Source organism: Protopterus annectens, chromosome 1.part1 (assembly GCF_019279795.1).
Source record: "Protopterus annectens isolate FY-2018-M chromosome 1.part1, PAN1.0, whole genome shotgun sequence".
Taxonomy (NCBI): domain Eukaryota; kingdom Metazoa; phylum Chordata; order Ceratodontiformes; family Protopteridae; genus Protopterus; species Protopterus annectens.
This window is the reverse complement of record NC_056726.1, coordinates 597,147,479-597,166,230: the sequence shown is the minus strand read 5'-3', so window position 1 is coordinate 597,166,230 and position 18,752 is coordinate 597,147,479. Positions and strand designations below refer to the sequence as shown.

The 18,752-nt window shown below is 43.4% G+C and overlaps 1 protein-coding gene across 1 annotated transcript in view; it reads right to left on the bottom strand.

Annotated features, from left to right (window-relative positions):
- Positions 1-18,752, bottom strand: part of SIPA1L2 (signal induced proliferation associated 1 like 2) — a 2,064,602-nt gene that overhangs the window by 1,529,564 nt on the left and 516,286 nt on the right. The gene's annotated exons all lie outside the window — the stretch shown is intronic.

Genomic DNA, 18,752 nt, shown 5'->3' with positions numbered 1-18,752 from the left:
TTGACACTTTGATCGTTTGACAGACTCATACATATGCCTGTTTGTGCATATATAAGAACAATATGTGTGTGTGTGAGAATGTGAATGAATATATCTACACACACACACACACAGAGAGAGAGAGAGAGAGAATTGTGAATGAAATCTGATCATAACCTTATTATGTGTTCAAGTCATGGATGCAAAGAAATTCACCATGAGAAAGTACAGTTGTGTACACTTACCATAAATGTAGATGCTCGAGTAAATTCACTGTTGCAGTCATTACATTTGGGTAATCCTGCTGGCAGGTTGCCCTCAGTCGGCCTGAATAACAAAGTCCTGGGTCCTACGTCGGCTGCTGTCGCCCCTTTCCTGACATCAGGTCGTCAGGGGGTATAAAAGATGCGGCAGATGCAATTTTCTTTAGTTTTTCTTGCCCCAGATGTCAGGTGCCCCCCCAAAAGGGTAGCCAATACACATATATATATATATATATATATATATATATATATATATAAATACATGCATCAATGTAAACTTTACCTTCATCTACATGAAAATACACCACACAGGTTGTATAACTCGGAGAAGGAAAGATAGGTTCTATCAGAAGAAAGGGGGATGGCGGGTGGGTAACCTGGACTCCAACAGTGAATACACTCGAACATCTACATTTATGGTAAGTGTACACAACTGTACTATGTTCTTCGTGTTTCACTGTTGCAGTCAATACATTTGGGTAGAGTCCCAAAGCTATGGATGGAAGGCTGGAGCTAAACAGCATTAGGAGCTGCTATGAGGCCCTACAGAACTGCAGTGGCAAAGCCTGCCCTGGATTTTGAGTAGAGTGGCAGATGATAGTGCTTTGTGAAGGTGTGCACTGAACTCCAAGTAGCAGCCTCTAAAATGTACTTGGTTGGTACTACCGTGAGAAGGGCTGCTGAAGTGGCTGCAGCTCTGGCTGAATGTGGCCTAATGCCCTTAGGCACTGGCTTGCCATGGTGTAAGTAGCAGAAACGAATACAGTGGCCTATCCACTTTGAAATAGTCTGCTTTGAGATAGCCTTTCCTTGTGATCCTGCAGCATATGCCATTAATAATTGCTCTGTCTTTCTGAAAACATTGGTTCTGTCCAAGTAGAATCTAAGCTGTCTGTGTATGTCCAAAGAATGCAGAATTCTCTCCCCCTTGTTCTGTGGATTTGGATAAAAAGTTGGCAGATGAATAGTTTGGTTAAGAGCCACACTGGACACCATCTTAGACATAAATGTTGGGTTTGTCCTCAGAGACACCCTGTCTGGATAAAAAATGATAAAAGGTTCCACAGCCATGAGTGCCTGTAGCTCTGAAACTCGTCTTGCAGAAGTTACTGCTAGGAGCAGAGCTGTTTTCCAAGTTTTTTTACTTTATATCAGCAGTAGCAGCTGGCTCAAAAAAAGGCAGGGTGAGTTTTTCAAAGACATAACTGAGGTCCCCATGCAGGCATTGGTGATCTCCTTGGAGGCCTTATATTTATGGCTTCTCTGAGGTACTGTTTTAATAAGGGATGAGAAAAGATTGGTGGCTCTGTATTGTAATGAGCCGAAATGGCAGAGGTATGAATTTTAATACATGAAAAAGATAGGCCTTTGTCCAGCATCTCAGTTAAGTATTGCAAAATCTGAGGAGTATTTGGCACAGCTTTATCAGTTCCTTGTGCCTGGTTCCAAGCACAGAATCTCTTCCATTTTCCAGCATAAGATTTCCTAGTACTAGGCCTTCTGGCCTCCACAATGACATCCATCACAGCTTTACTGAGAGGTGTGTTTGGTATGACTACATTATCCGCCATGCTGCCAGGTTTAAAGTCCTGAGTTGGCTGTGCAGGATTTGATTGTTTTGTTGGTACATTAGATGAGGTATTTGAGGTAAGGTCCAAGCTGGGCATTCAGACAAGTTCTTTAGGACTGGAAACCAGTACTGGCGGGGTCAGTCTGGGGCAATCAGTATCATTTTTGGCTTCTCCTGTCTGACCTTTAGGAGCACCTTGGGTAAGAGAGGCAGTGGGGGAAAGGCATATACTGACAGGTTTTTCCAGCTGAAAGATAGGGCGTCCACTTTCCATGCTTGTGTGTGATAAGTCCTTATGCAGAATCTTTTAGTTGGTAGTTGTGAGGGGAGGCAAACAGATCTATGTCCGGGCATCCCCATTTCCTTGTTATCATGCTGAAGACTTGTGGATCCAGCTGCCACTCGTGGGGATCCATGAGGTTTCTGCTTAGTTCGTCTGCCAGAGTATTTTTCCTTTCTGGCAGGAATTGTGCCTGCAGATGTACTTGGTAAGTTACTGCTGTGTCCCACAAGGTCATGGCTAGTCTACAAAGGGGGTAAGAATGTGTGCCCCCCTGCTTGTTTATATACCACATGGCCGTGGTATTGTCTGTCTATCAGTAATTGTCCTGGATGAAGTAGGTCCTTGAAGGCTGTCAGGGCATTCTGAACAGCTAGCATCTCTTTCTGATTGATATGTACATGCATTTGGGTTGAGGACCATGTGCCCTGAATGCATCTTCCTGCCATGTGGGCCCTCCAGGCATAATCTGATGCATCCGTTGTTAGTGTCTGTCTTGGCTGGGGGTAATGTGAATGGCTATCCCTTGTTCTGGTGACAAGCCTTTGCCCGCCATCGAAACTCCTGTTGTAGGCAGGGAATTAGAATAATCATTGTTTCCAGGCTGTGGCAATGTTGAGTCCAGACACTTTTTAGGTACCACTGAAGTTTCCTCATATGCAGTCTTGCATATGGAATTAGCAGGATGCAGGATGCCATGAAGCCCAAAGCCTGCAGAATTTTTCTTGCAGATAACTGGGCCTTTGTTGCCAACCTTTTGAAATAGGTAGTCAGTTGCTTTTGTCTGTCTGGCGTGAGATAAGCCATCTGGGCAGTTGTATTTAAGCTTGCACCCAGGAATAATCATCTCTTGAGAGGGTACTAGTTTTGATTTCTTTTCGTTGACTGTGTACACTAGGCATGTTAGAAGTCTTTTCACAAATGCCAGATGCTGCAGAAGAATGTCCTTGTTCTCTGCTTGAATTAGACAGTCGTCCAAGTAAGGATATATTTGTATTCCTCTTCGTCTGCAGAATGCAATTACTGGTGCCAGGCACTTTGTATAGATCCCGGGTGCAGTAGATAAGCCAAAGGGCAGTGAAGAGAATTGGTAATGCATTGAGCCAGCCTTGAATCTGAGGTATCTTCTGCATAAATGTCTGATTGGGACATGCAGGTATGCCTCTTTTAGGTCTAGAGTCACCAGCCAAGCATTCTTGCCCAGCATGGACAGAAGCTGCTGCAAAGTCATCATCTTGAATTTTGGTATATCCAGGAATGCGTTTAGAATAGATGGGTCCAGTATTGGTCTCCAGGCTTTGTCCGTTCTGGGTACCAAGAACAGTCGAGTAAAATCCTTGTCCCTGCTCTTGCTCTGGTACTTGCTGAATGGCCCCCATGTCCATGAGGGATAAGACTTGTTTTTATGCCTCTGCCCATTGATTTTTTGGCAGATCTGGCCAGCCGTTTGCCTTTGGCAGGGTATGGAAATGGAACTTGTACCCTTGTGACACAATGTTTAGAACCCACTTGTCCTGGGTTATAATGTGCCTTTTTTGAGGGAAAAAAGTGCTAATTTTTACCCTAAGGGTGTTGCCAGGAGATAAGTGCTTGGTGCAGGCAGGGGAAAGTCACTGGGACTGTTTCCTGTATGGTTGTGATTTGTCTTCTCCAACTTTGCAGGTAGGAGCACCCCACTGCTTTGACTGGTAGGAACCTTGCGTCTGGAATCTGCCTCTAGGGTGTCTTGATCTGCCCCTTTGAGGTCTGTCTGACACAGGAAAGGACCAATTCTTTGTAGGCCAGTGTCTACTAAACCTAGGTGGCTGTACTTGTAAAAGAATCTTTGACAGTTTGCATAGATTTAGCTTTATCCTCCATTTTCTTTAACACCTCCTCTGCCTTAACACCAAACAAGGTATCATGCTGTAAAGGTGCATCTAATAATTTAACTTTGACATGATCAGGCATATTTTGTTCCTTTAACCAAGCATGCCTCCTAATTGCAGAACCCGTAACTGTGGCCCTGCAGGAGGCCTCCAAAAATCAAAACCACATTGCAAAGTATGCTTTCCAACTTGTTCAGCTGCATGGAATAAATCCTGCATTTCCTTGTTTTTTGCACATTCAGAGTTTAATAACATTTTCTGTTTAAGCAATGCCATGACATGTTGCTGATATTTGAGCATATGAAACTAACAGTTTAAGGCCCTTATAGCCAAGGTAGCAGATGTGTAAACCTTGTTTCCCCATCTATCCAGTGCCCTAGAATCTCTGTCAGAGGGGGTAGGGTTTTTTGCAGCGGAGGCCTTAACTCCTTTGGGAGTCTGTGAAATAGTTTCTGGGTCTGCAGCAGGGTTTTTAAAAAGGAATTTGTGAGAGGCAGGAACCCTGTAATATATGTAAGGCTTAACAGGAGCTGGAGGTAAGGAGTCAGGGGTAAGACTAGACTCCGAAAACACATCATCTACAATATCTAACACAGGTGGAATGGTTAGTGGCCTGTGTTGAGGTAGTAAAAGGAAATCCTTGAGCCTCTTTTTAGATTCTGAAAAATCTTGGCTCTCCCAGTGGAAATGCTCCTTCATGGTATGCAAGGTTTCCCCAAATGAATAGTCCTCAGGAGGAGAAGCTGAAGATATAGATTCTTCAAAATCAGAATCCTCATAGGGGGGGGAAGAGAATATTCCTGATCAGAAGAAATGGAAACCTGATCTGAAGATTCATAGTCAGTCTTTTGCCTAGGCCTCTTATCAGGAGGGGGATGGGAACCCCTGATCAAGATAATTAAGTCCTCGGCCATTTTGAGCATCTGTTTTTTGGGCATAGAGGCCTGTCCACATGGCTCTTGAGTTTGTTTCTTTGCTTTAGAAGATGCTTTAGTCTTTGCCTTTGAAGATGAGGTTGGTTTAATGTAGAGATGGTTTAAGTCTGAATGCACCCTCAGAAGACGGTGCCTGCTCAATGGCTCCGGACCCATCTGAAGGAATAGTATCCGAGGCTCCAATACCTTGAGTTTCCAGCGGCATGGCCGACTCCACGTGGGAGTCGGTAGTGGCCTGCGACTCTAAAGTAGCGGGCATCAGGGGCTGCGAAAGAGCCTCACTGAGGACCAGTGACTGGATTAGGAGAAGCTTCGTCGTCGGTTTTGGGCCTTGGTTGTCTATCTCTCTCCTTTTCTTTGCGTTTTTTTGTGAACTCTAGTAGTCGGATGGCTATCCAACGACATTTCTGGATAATTAAACTGGCGTCCAAAATAGTTTAAAGCAAAATCATTCCGATGCTTAATAGTGCGTTGGTTAAATCTAGCACAAAACCGACAACCAGAAACGTTGTGATCAGGGCCTAGGCAAGGAATACAGTAAGAATGAAAGTCCTTATGAGGTATTTGCTTTCCACAAGAAATACAATTATTTACTTTTACTGACATCGGTCTGGAGCAAGAAAATCGTTTCCCCAATGGGGTACTTAGCTTTATTGAATACTTCGGATCTGAAACTCGAACACGAAAATCTCAGGAGTCGGCCGACCGGCACTTGCGAACTGCTTCCGCTTCGGGCACCGCGTGGCAAGAAAGACTAAAGAAAATGGCACGAGTCGCATCTTTTATACCCCTGACGACCTGATGTCAGGGAAGGGGCGACAGCAGCCGACGCAGGACCCAAGACTTTGGAATTCAGGCCGACTGAGGACAACCTGCCAGCAGGATTACCCAAATGTAATGACTGCAACAGTGAAACACGAAGAACATCAAAACTAGACAATTTAATTTTGTTAGCATCCAATTTATAAACACATAACAAAAAGGTTATGATTAGAGACATGATGATAATTCTTTGTAGTACATGAACTTTTATTTGTTCCACGAAAGTACAGCTGTGTATACTTTCCATAAATATAGATGTTCGAGTGTAGTCACTTGTGCAGTCCTAACTTGTGGGAATTCCTGACATGGAAGCCCTTGCCCAGCCCGACTACCAGAGAAGAGTTTTCCTCCTCCTGCAGCCAGCAAATGCCCTCTCCGGAATCACTACGCTTTGGTATAAGGGGAGTCGGTCAGCACCATGACCTCAGTACTTTTCTTGCCCTAAAGACAGGAGCCCCCCAAGGGTCCTTGAAGCCAAGGGTCTAGGACACTGTAATCCAGGGAAAAAGTAGTAGCAGAAAGAGGGTTAGCCTGTCTGAGAAGAATGTCCAAGCCTACACTGTAGGCCAGTGGGGGATGTAGGAAGGGAAAGAATACTGCAACAGTGAATACACTAAAATATCTACATTTATGGCAAGTATACAACACTGTACTATTTTCTTCATGTTTCACTGTTGCAGTCCTAACCTGTGGGAAGAATCCCAAAGCTGAAAGGCAGGAGGATGGATGACTAAGGAGAGGCGAGCATGCCCTACAAAATGGCAGTTGTAAATCCTGCTCTAGACTTGGAGAGGGCAGAAAGATGGTAATGTTTGGCAAAGATATACACTGAAGACGAAGTTGCTGCCTCCAAAATGTACTTCCTGGGCACCACTTTAAGAAATTTAATATAGGTGGCAGTAGCCCTGGTAGAATGTGTCCTCACAGCATCAGGGGGTCTCTTGCCATGATGGCTGTAACAGAAGGAGCTACAGTGGGAGATCCATTTGGAGATGGTTTGTTTACAAACTGGTTTCCTCTCAGAACTACTTGCAAAGACCACAAAGAGTTGGTCTGATTTCCGGATACTCTTAGTTCTAAGCAGTAACATAGTTGCTTATGTTGCTTATGTACATCCAAAGAAAGAAGGATCCCTTCCCCCTTGTTTTGGGGGTTGGGGAAGAAAGTAGAAAATGTATGGATTGATTTAACAAGGTCTCTGTCACCACCTTAGGCATAAAGGAAGGGTTCCTCCTCAGCGAGACTTAGTCTAGATGGAAAATGATGAAGGGTTCCATGCTTGACAGGCTGAAGCTCAGAAACTCTTCTGGCTAAGGTGATAGCTATTAAAATGTCCATCTTCCAGGTCAAAATTTTTAACTCAGTGGAAGTAGCTGGTTCGAGTGGTTAAAAGGGTAAGTTTCTTCAACACAAAAATGAGGCCACAGGATGAAACTGGAGCCTTTCTGGGAGGTCTAATATGAATGAGCCCTCTCAGAAACTAGGAGGCTGAGAAGCAGGTAGACTGAAATAGATGAAGGGAGGAGTAAGAGAGACCTTTGTCAAAAAGGGTGGCCAAATAAGACACAATGAAATAACATTTTGGCTAGATGGGGTTTTATGCTTTTTGTCTGCATCAAAGGGTGAATCTTTTCCATTTGGCAGTGTGTGATTTTCTTGTGTTAGGTCTCCTGGCCTCTTTTAGAATATCAACGACTTGCTTGTCAAGAGAGGTTCCTTGCTGACAATTTGAGGGTCACCTCATAGCAAGACGTTGTCCCGTTCGATTCTCAGCTACAGCGTCTTCTGTGTGGAGACATACGTGAATGGGGTGTGCCTTTGTTGAAGGATGTGCATCAATGCTGGTAACACTGGTACGTAAAAATCCACTACCAATCATTAGCGGACCGGAGTTCCGCTGTTGCGACCCCTAACCGGGAAAAGCCGAAAGACACAAACAAACTGGTTGGGGTATATAATCTTGCCCTTGTCCTGAGTGAATAGGTTCATTCTCTGTGGCAGTTGTCATGGTTCCATGCTGGTTAGGCTAAGTCGCAGAGAGTACCAGTGCTGCCCATGCCAACTTGGGACTATTAGTATTGCTATTTGTCCCTTTTCTTTTATCTTTAGCAATACCCTGGGGAGCAGTGGTATTGGAGGGAAAGCACAGAGGAAAAGGTCTGTCCAAGTGAAAGAGAAAGCATCTGTCTTCTAGGCTGACTGCATTTTGTCCCGGGAGCAAAGTTTTTTCAAGTCAAAATTTTCTTTGGCAGCAAAAATGTATATCAATGGCACACCCCATTTTTTTGACTATGCTGACAAATACTTCCTAAATGTAGATGCCACTCATGGGGGGTCTGACAGGCTTCCGCTGATGTGATCTGCTAGTTGGTTGCGTATACCTGGCAGATGTTGTGCCATGAGGTGTAATCCTAGGGAGTGTGCTGTTTCCCAAACAAGCAATGGTAAGTGACAAAGTGGGTAAGAGTCGCCCACCCCCCGTTTGTTATGTACCACATAACTGTGGTATTGTCTGTCTTCACTACTAGTACTCCAGGCTTCCATTCCTTTTGGAAGATTATCAGGCCTTTTTGGACTACCATAAGTTCTTTGACATTTATGTGCTTGAATCTAAACTTGAAGTCCCATTTTCCTTGCAACTGGAGAGAGGTGACGTGGACTCCCCAGGCTATTTCTGATTCATCTGTTGCCAGAGTTTGTTCCTGAAGCATGAATTTGAAGGGGAGTCCCGGATTGATGGAACATATCTGGGCCCACAAGGCAAATTCCTTCCTGAGGCAAGGGACCACTTTATCTTGGCTATGAGAGGCTGTGAATGTTGGCACCACCCATTCTTGAGGTACCATTGAGGTTTCCTCCTGTGCAGTCTGATCAGGAAAATCATGAGGATGCAAGAGGCTGTGCAACCCACAGCCCTGAGGTACTCCCCAGCTGTCAGGTAATCCCCAACCATGACTTTTTTTGAAGTACAGGGTCAGGAAAGAGACCCTGTCCAAGGGTAGGAAGGGCCTCTGGAGAGCAGAATCCAGTAGAGTCCTCAGGAAGACTATCCTGGTTGTGAGATCTGTCCAAGATTTCTGAGCATTGATAGTGAACCCCAGGGAGATTAAAATGTTTTGGGTAAAAAAAACAAGTCAGATTTTAGTTTTTCTAGGTTTGCTGCTTGGATACAGCAGTTGTCCAAACAGGGGTAAATTTGGATCCCCTTTATTCTGTAGAAGGCTATCAGTGGAGCTAAGCATTTTGTGAAGACCCTGGGAGCAGCAGACAAGCCAAAGGCCAGAGCACAGAACAGATAGTGCCTGGTACATACCTGCTCTGAAGTGCAAGAAGCATCTTTGTGATTCTTTTATGGGAATACGCAGGTATGCATCTTTTAGGTCTAGGGTAACTATGAAAGCATTGGGTGAGATCATGGGAAGAAGTTTTTGAAGGGTTAGCATCATGAAATTTGGAACCTGCAGGAAATGGTTGAGTCTTGATAGGTCCATTATTGGCTGCCATGCACCTTCTTTACTGGATACCTGGACAAGTCTGGAATAAAATCCTCTTCCATGCAAGTGTTCTAGTACCGGTACCACAGAGCCCGGATGACAAAGGAACTATCTGGGTCAATCCCTTGGATTTTTTTTGGAAGGGAATGCCGTGGCGTCAACCCCCTGGCCTAATGGGTTCTGAATGCCATTGCTTGGGCCATTGGTGCTGTCTTTAGCTCCTTTCCCTAAGGGGCTTTCTTTGCCTAGCCTTGGACTGGGATGGAAAGGACCAATGCTTGATAGGGAAGTTTCTGCTTAAATGAGAAGGGTGGACTTGAACATCCTTAACAGTTTGCATCGACTTGGCCTTGTTCTCCATTTTCTTGAGTACAGTTTCAGTCTTGGGACCAAAGAGAAAGTCTTTGTCCAAAGGGACGTCCGGGAAGCTGGATTCAACATGGTCTGGGAGGGACTGCATTCTCGGCCAGGTATGTCCTCTGATGGCAGAACCTGTTACTACAGCTCAAGTGGAAGTTGCCACAGTATTACAATCACAGTACAGGGACTGTTAGGCTACATTGTGAAGAGGAATTACAAAGGTCTAATAATTCCTTAGAGACGCACTTGTTTTTTTACGCTCATCAGTTTCTGATTCATCTAATCCAAAACAGTTTCTTGGTATCCAATTCTTTTCTTTGACCGAAGGTAGTATTGAGCTTTCCACTTCATGTGTTTACTCAAGGTGTGGAGGGTTTCCCAAAAGGAAATATCCTGAAGAGGGGAGGCAGATGCAAGGTTTTCCTCCAAATCTGAATCCCCACGAGGCAATGGAAACACCTTCTTTAAAGGTACAATCCTCCTTGTCAAAGTCTATGTTACACCCATACATAAAGGCAGGACCTCCACTGAGCTTAATAACTACAGACCCATTGCTTTACTCTCCCCCCCTGGCCAAAATCCTAAAAAAATGCATCCATACCCAGATGCTAAACTATCTCCTAGACAGCAACATCCTGTCACCTACTCAGCATGGTTTTAGACCTGCCCATAGTACCACTACAGCCCTCCTCTGCTTCACAGACACAGTAAACAGTCTCAAAAATGAAGGCCTACAAGTGTCAACTCTTTTTTTGGATATGTCCAAAGCATTTGACACAGTCTCACACCAAATCCTGCTAAACAAACTAAACCAATATCATCTATCAAATTCCACTCTTACCTTGTTCCAAAGCTACTTAACTGACAGGTACCAAGCTGTGAAATGGGAAAAGTCTCTCTCTCTCCTCAGCTGCCCATAACTATAGGAGTCCCACAGGGTTCTATCTTAGGAACACTACTATTCACGGTCTTCACAAATGACCTCCATACCTCCAACACAGCATGCATCTATAATTCAGTATGCAGATGACACTACCTTAATCTGTGCTGCACAAAACATTCCCACCCTCCTACAAACAACTCAACTAGCATTCTCTGACGTTGAAAACTACCTTACCAAAGCCCAACTTATCCTCAATCCAAAGAAAACTCCGCTTATGATTATAACTCAGCTTAAGATTATAGCCAGTTCTAACAAAAACACTAACAGTCAATTCACTATCTACTCCACTAATGCTACTCCAATTGTTCCAGTGGCACAGGCTAAGCTATTGGGAATAACCATAGACTCCCACCTAAAATTTGACAGTCATCTCAACTTAACTATCAAAGTACATGCCAAACTGGGGTCGCTCTACCGTATCAAACCATTTCTTACCAACAACACAAGATCAGTCATTGCTCGCTCCCAACTTCTATCCACCCAACTCTATGCATCTCCCATTATGACTAATCTCAACAAAACTGAACTAAGCAAAATGGAAGCCTGCTATAACATAATTGCCCACTTTGCTGCAAATTGCTGCTCATATAGAACTCATCACTGTACTGCTTTGAGACAAGCTCCACTGGCTAGAACTGCCCAACCTCCTAACCTACAATCAGCTCTGCCTCTGTCATTCTATCTATTACCTCCCCAATAAGTGTACTGCCCTCAAAAACCTAGTACAACATCACTCAGCCAAAAGGCCTCTTAGATCAAGCATACTACTACTAGAAGTCACCAACAGCTACAATAGCTTTGGAGATGCACTATATAGTAGTTCAGTGGCTAAAAAATGGAACTCTGTCCCTACAAGCTTTCAAAACACATCATCCAAAGCCTCCTTTAAAGACTTCATGAGGCAACATCTCAAGGAAAGTTGTCAGTGCCATGATTGCTCCCCAGGCTAGTGAAAGTGGATAACACATACATACAAAATCTGGAGCACTTGATAATAGTTTTCAATCTTACTCACAAACACTGGCTAATCTACAATGTATGTACTTGTACCTGTGTACTATGCATGTATTCTACCTATGTTCAAAATTGCAGCTGTACATCACAAATCTATTAATTACCTTTATTTTTAAAATGAATTTTTTTTGTTTGTTCTCTCCACTGCAACTGTTTATGTGCCGCATACCACTGTAAAAACATGTCTCCTGTAATTTGTGTGTATACTGATCATGTCTAAATAACTAAATGCGTCTGTAATTTTTCTTTGTGGAGCTTTGCTCCCCAGGCCGCTGCTGAAAAAGGGCCTTTTCGGCTCAGTCAGACACCCCCGGTTAACAAATGTAAAATAAAATAAAATAAATAAACAAAAAAAATCACCTGAGTCAAAAGAATTAGAAAAATCTTCTGGGGAGGATGTCTCTGTTTCTTTGACTTGGGGTGGACTCAAGGGGATCTATATCTAACCAGAGAGATCAGATCTTCAGCCAATCTCATAAGATCCTCTTGGTATGCCTGGGAGTGAGAGTCAGTAAACCTAGGCTGAGGCTGGGTCGGAGCCCCTTTCTTGTGAGTGGATAAGGTTTTGGTCTGAGGCAGACCGTCGGCCCAAAACTGACAACAGAATCCCACAGGAGAAGAGCTGTTGCAATGTCCTAGTGATGCGAAGAACCTTCAGTCTTAGCATGGTCGTCAGAATCCACAGCCTGCATTGCGGTCCCAAACCCAACCGATGAACACAGTCCTACGGCTTGAAAAGATGTTAAAAGAGCAGAAGGCATATGAGACTCCAAATGGGTCTCGATAGAGGCCTGCACCACTCACCCTGGTCACGAAAGGTGGCAGTGAATGCGACTTGCCTTCTTCAGTGATAACAAGCCTTGGAGAACTGGCCAACGGCAAGTGGGCATTGTCTGAGGCCCTATACCTGAAGCGTCTTGCTTTATCTCTTTTTCACCTAGGTATGTCTACTTCAGCTCGACCAGTGGACACCACAGGACATGAATGGACTGATGACTTACTAAGATACCTAGTCAGAACGTTGGCCCTATGCCTAGCAGTTCTGCTATTAAAGCAAGCACAAAAAATACAGTTCATAGGTAGGTACTAGGCTATCTGCCCGAAGGCATTTATAAGCCTAGCCTGAATGTGTTGGCTTTTGCCACCCCCTTAGATTAGTTCCCTGTGCCTCTATCCAGCAGAGCCATTGAAGTGATCCCTGAGGTAAACTTTGTTTCCCATCCACTCATCAAGGTTTCACGAAGAGGCTTAGCGAGGAGCTCTGCCTAATGTAGATTGGAATCTTGTTCCAGAGCACGGGAAGTCTCTGGGACAGGAATCTATCCCTCCAGCACATACTATTTATTGTTGTGGTGAGGTTTAGATCCCTGGAGTGTGTGGCTCGGGGGGGATATGGTTTTCTTTAGGTGGAGCATGTCCATCAATTCTGGGATGGGCATGGCCTTGTATGTCAGGGCAGAGATCACCTCTGAGTAAGCGGCATGCAACGGAGTACAGCTGGAGTTTCTTCAGTCGAGCTGCATAAGGCATCTGCTTGAGGCCAGTGATCCTGTTGGTGAGGTACTTCTGTGATCTTTCCAGTTGTTGCAGGTGTCTTGTAATGTACATCCCAAATGGGGCACTGTACTTGTGATGGGTCTGATGAGTGATGCGTAGAGGGGCCCAATAACCTCTTTCGATCTGGATGCGAACCCTTTTGTGATTAGGTGGGCCACATAGAAGGATTTTCTAACCACTTTGGCAATGTGATTATCAAAGGAGAGGTTACCATCTACTTGGGTCCCCAGATCACTTATTACATCTTCTGTATTTAGGGGTCTACCACCTAGGTGGTAGTTTGTGGGTATTTTTTTTCCAAAGGGGATGACTATGCACTTTTTGGCATTTAGCTTGAGGCCATGGTTTTGACACCACGTATCTGTCTCAGTGAGACCCTTTTGGAGGATGTCTATGTCAGCTGGAGAGTCAATTACAGCCCCTAATTTGCAGTCTGCGAACGTGGTCAGCTATAGTCCTCCTGTGCTTCCTGTACCTCTGACAGGTATATGCTGAACAGGAGGGGTCCTAGGACTGAGCCCTGGGGAATACCACGTGTAACTGCTTTAGAGTCAGACCTAGCTCCCACAATTCTTACCATGTGGGTTCTGTCCGTGAGCCAGTTGGCAACCCATCCCGTGACGTAGGGGTTTATGTTCAGGCTGGTGAGTTTCTCTATAATACCCGAGTGGGGAATGGTGTGGAAGGCCTTTGCGAGGTCTAGGTAGGCTGTGTGGACCACCTTTCTCTCATCTATAGCCTTGGTAACTGTCTCAAAGAAGTCCACCAGGTTTAGGAGGCATGATCTGCCCTTAAAGCCGAACTGGGTAGGGTCCAGTGTTTGGAGGTTCCCAGTGTCTCTGTTAAGGAGATCCATGATGATGCGCTCCTCAGCTTTGCAGACCAACTAAGCTAGTCAGGCTTATAGGGCAATAGTTCCCGGGGTTCATTGTGGCTCCACCTTTGTGGAGTGGAATAACTGTTGCTGTGCGCCACTCTGTGGACAGGTAGCCTGTGGAGAGGCTGAGTTTAAACAGTGTGTTTAGGTGAGGGGTTAGTTCCTCTTTGAGCTTGTGTAGGATGCAGCCTGGGACACTGTCCGGCCCCACTGATGCTGTGTTTTTGGCTTTGGAGAGGGCTGTTTTAACCAAAGTGCCTGTGATTTCAGAGGCACTACATTCTGCTGGTACAGTTATGAGCCCTTTTGGGGGTGAGAGGGGGGTGAAGTTTGCACTGAACCTGTCTGCCAGGATGTTGGGTATATTGGTCGGTTCAGTGTATTTTGTGCCATTCTGCACTAACTCAGAGCAGATCTGAGAATTGCCACTTAGATTCTTGACATAACTAAAGAATGCCTTGTGGTTATCTTTGGAGTTCATGGCAATTTTTCTTTCGAAGCGAGCCTTAGAAGATTTTATGAGGGAACGTAGTTTCTTGCTGATACTGATCAGGGATGTCTTCCCTTCTTGGGATTTTACTCTTTTCTGTACTAGTTTCCTCCTTCTATTGCATAGCTTGTTTATGGCAGTGGTCCACCAGACTGGTTTCTTTTCCTTGGAGGAGTGAGTCTTGATTTTGTTTGGGATAGCACGATCCATGCATTCTTGTAGGTGCCCATACAGTGCATTAGTAAAGGATTTTGCAGCTTGGTCAGCGTTATCCTTTAGCATGGGGGCTTTGAAACTTCCCACCTCGGTCTTATGTAATGTGAAGTTTGCTTTTGAAAAGTTTTTCACGGTGGTTTCTTTGACCAGGGGTGGTGGCGGAATGTGGATATCCAGAGTGATTAGTTTATGGTCAGATCTAACCAGCGAGGGGTGTGGAACACCGTCGCCCATGTTGGTGATGACCAGGTCCAATATGTTGTCACCTCTGGTAGGGGTGTTGACCTGTTGATCCAGGGCATTTGAGTTTATAAATTCTAGTAAATGTTGGGCAAGGTAGCTTGTACTAGACTAGTTCTCCCAGTTAATTTTTGGGTAATTGAAACATGGGGACATAGTGTTCTGGCCCCACTCAAGTCACACCAAGAGTGGAAGTCCCGGTGAGGAATCTGTTTGCCAAAGTGGAGACAATTAACTTCCGCTGTGACATTAGTCAGAAGATGCATAAAAGGCTCCCAAATGGGGTACGTAGCTTTCCGTAGTCTTCTTTCTCTGGTGTAGACTGGCCAACTCACTGACTGGCACTCTGCTTCAAACTCCAAAAGCAAGAAACAACTGAGGTTGTGGTGCTAGCCGAGTCCCTTAATACCAAACTATGACGACATAAGATAGGGCGTCCATCAGCTCCAGAAGAAAGGAAACTATTCTCTAGTAGACGGGCTGGCCCAGGGCTTCCATGGTAGGAAATCCCACAAGTTAGAAATGCAACAGTGAAACATGAAGATCATCTATAGTTACAGAAAAGAAAAAAAGAGGGAGAGTAAAAGTGCAGAAGCCCAATTATTTTACTGGCTGAAGCAGCAGCATACCCGTCAACCTCTTTGCTAAATAATTCTGGACAAATGGTAAAATGAGGGGGCAAAGGATCAAAATCAGGGCTAGTCTGTAAAACTGCGCTAATTCATTTAAAGTTTATACAACAGGTCTTGCACTATCATGCATTTTCTAAGCTATATGAAACTGCAATGAATGTCATTACTAACTGAATATAATCCTTGATAATTTACCAGAAAATAAAAATATTTTATGATAGACAGGACAAAAACACGAGGCAAAATCGGGGATGTTAGGTAGAATCAGGAACCTTCTGCCCCTGTTCTTTGCCTGCCAGCATTGTACCTAGCAAGTGACCAAATCATAACAGTGCTTAGAAGTGCATCAAAAAATTAGCAAAAGTTTAATAAGACAATTTACTCTTCTACACATACATAAGTCATCATTTACTATATACTATTTACATACTCATTTACAGTCATTATTCATTCTACACAAAGATGGAAAAGGATAATTATTCAAATGCACAGAGAAGGAAAGGTAAAGGAAAAAAGTTCACATGCAAAAGAAATATCTGTGGTATTTAAATGAACTTCAAGATAAATGTAGCTTAAACAAAACAGCAGTGGGCTACAAAAAAATTCCACCATTTATCACCTGGGAAATAACTGGCACATTAATAAGCAAAACCATGAAAACATCTGCTTCTGATAAAACCAAAACCATCAAATTTAGTGACATGGGTTTACTACTCTGTAGTCACACATGAGAATCAATCTTTCACTAAGTGCCTAACAAAAAAAAAACATTCCTAACAGTACAAATCTGCAAAAGATATCCCTACATATAAAGCATAACATGTTCACCAGAGGTGCTTCAATACCCCAGTTAAGACTGCTTAGCTCAGTTTCCAAACTCTCTGCATAACATGGAGAAAAATAAGAGAGGATATAGAATTTCCTCATTACATAACTAGGAAAGAGCAGTATAAATTAAAAAAAACAGTTGCTGGGCTTCTAGTTCTGGTGTTGTCCAGAGCACAACTCTCAACCTCCTATAGCGGGGGGGAGCAAAGGTCCAAAAATAGGGACAGATTTTAAATATTGCTCTTATAAACTTAGAACGTTTCTGAAGTAACAGGATGTGTGTCAGAATAAATTATCTGAATGGTATGAAGTCAAACTGAAATGTGTACCATTAGTTAGTGATTTCAGTCCTCAGTGACTTGCCAGAAAATCATAAATTTTATGAGAAACAGACCAAAGTATGAGGCAAAAATCTGGACAATCCACAAAAATTTGGAGAGTTGACAGGTTTGGAGACTGGAATGTACAGCTCAATTTCTATGGAGAAGAATCAGGGACAAAGACAAAATTAATGGGGGACAAAGGCCCAACATTGGGGCAATTTTTAGATATCACTGAAATTCACTTTTAAAGTTAAAAGAACATCAAGTTTTATATCGGCACAAATTTTCTTAACAAAAACTAATGTCTGGCATTACTGACTGCAATCCTCATGATTTACCTAAAAATAAAACAGGCAAAAACATCTGTCCACTAAGACAAATGAGAGTGCTGTTTCTTGGAACAAGAAATAGTAAGTTCTGTGAGAAAAAGAGAACTGCTGTTATTTGTTGTGGAAAATCAAAAATAGAATACTTGTTGACCATAGTTACTCTGTGGCAGTGATGGGAGGAAAACGGCCTTTCTTCCCATAAAACAAGCTCGGTGCGGCACTACGCAAGGTTTGTACTGTAATATCCAACTATGATAAAGACGCAAGCAGAAACATACATGCTGTTTTACAAACCTAATAGCAGTCTGACAGAATTTAATGAAAATGGAATACTTTAGTGCACACCTCAACTCCTAGAATGAAAAAACAAGAAACAGGACATAATGTTCAGTGTCATTAGAGGGAACTTGGAGCAAAAAATGAAATTTCACTATAAGAAAAAAAAGCTTTAAGCTCACAGGCAAGTACTAGGCTAGCTTTCCTTGTGGGCCATTTTAAGCCCAGCAAATTTCCATTTTGGTGCTTGAATTAACCTATCCCATTTGGTTTTAGATTGGCTTTGCCCGTCTCTTGGTCAATAATTACACATTACCCCTAGTTAGAATAACTGGTATCATAACCTAGACAGTTTCACAAGACAGCTGCATGAGATAAAGCCATTCAAGTGCTGCTTCCATCCATTAGTAGTATGGGGGCAGTCCTGGGGTAAACTTTCTGCTTCCCATCCACAGAACTAAGCTGCTGTTGAACATGGACAGGGATGACCTTTTTATGTGGATGGGGAGTTTAACCCAGAGCAGTACTGGCTTGCATGAATAAACTTTCCTTTTTAAGTCAGTATATGTGAAAGTAGCAAAAATACGTTTAAGTCTATGGACGTTACATTTCACTGAAAACTCCTATAAGAATCCCCAGAGTTTACCATTTTTGGCAGTTGTGTAATCCACTCAATGTAGCCCCAGGTTTAGTTTGCCTCTCAAATGTATTCTGAAACTGCCATTTCGGTTACACTGTTTCTTGCCAGTCAGACAGTAACAGATTACAGTAATTCTGTTTTACAGCTGGCACAAGTGGGAGTCCTGTTCTTCTAACCAAGCAGAGATTATGCATAAAGACAGAACGCAGAAGTAATATTCTTGTATGAACTGTTAGAAATCATCCTGAAATCTCTTCTTGGTACTGTATATAACAGACCGGTTTAAATATATTTTCTCTATAGGATGAAGTGGTTTTAACCTTCACAAACAACTTCTCCAATCATCTCACTACTAGCCAGAACATGGTATGTGCACTCGTTCAGTAATGATTGTAAGGGGAGGGGGTATCTGATTTAGGTAATTAGACTTGCTTTCTCTTATGGTCTGTGCATCCCACCTTGTGATGAACTTCTGCTCATGCCAGCTCTTCGCACTCTTCTTCTTCTTCCTCACATCCTCTGATTCATTATGCAGACTATTTTATATTCAGTCACTTCCTGCCTCCTCACTTCTTCATTCCTTTTGCCTTTATCAGAGTCCTCTGGATTTCCCAAGTACTAGGTCTCCCATTCCTCCTGTTCTCCCCCAAATTTACAACCAAGCTCACTATCTCATTGTGTCACACATTTCATTCTTCTGTCTGTTCTTCCCAATAAAATCTAATGAACAGAAAGTTAGTTGGCCCAAGGTTCATCTGCTTTGCTTTGGTACATCACATTTCCTCTAACAATCAGTTGCACCATAACCACAGCAGT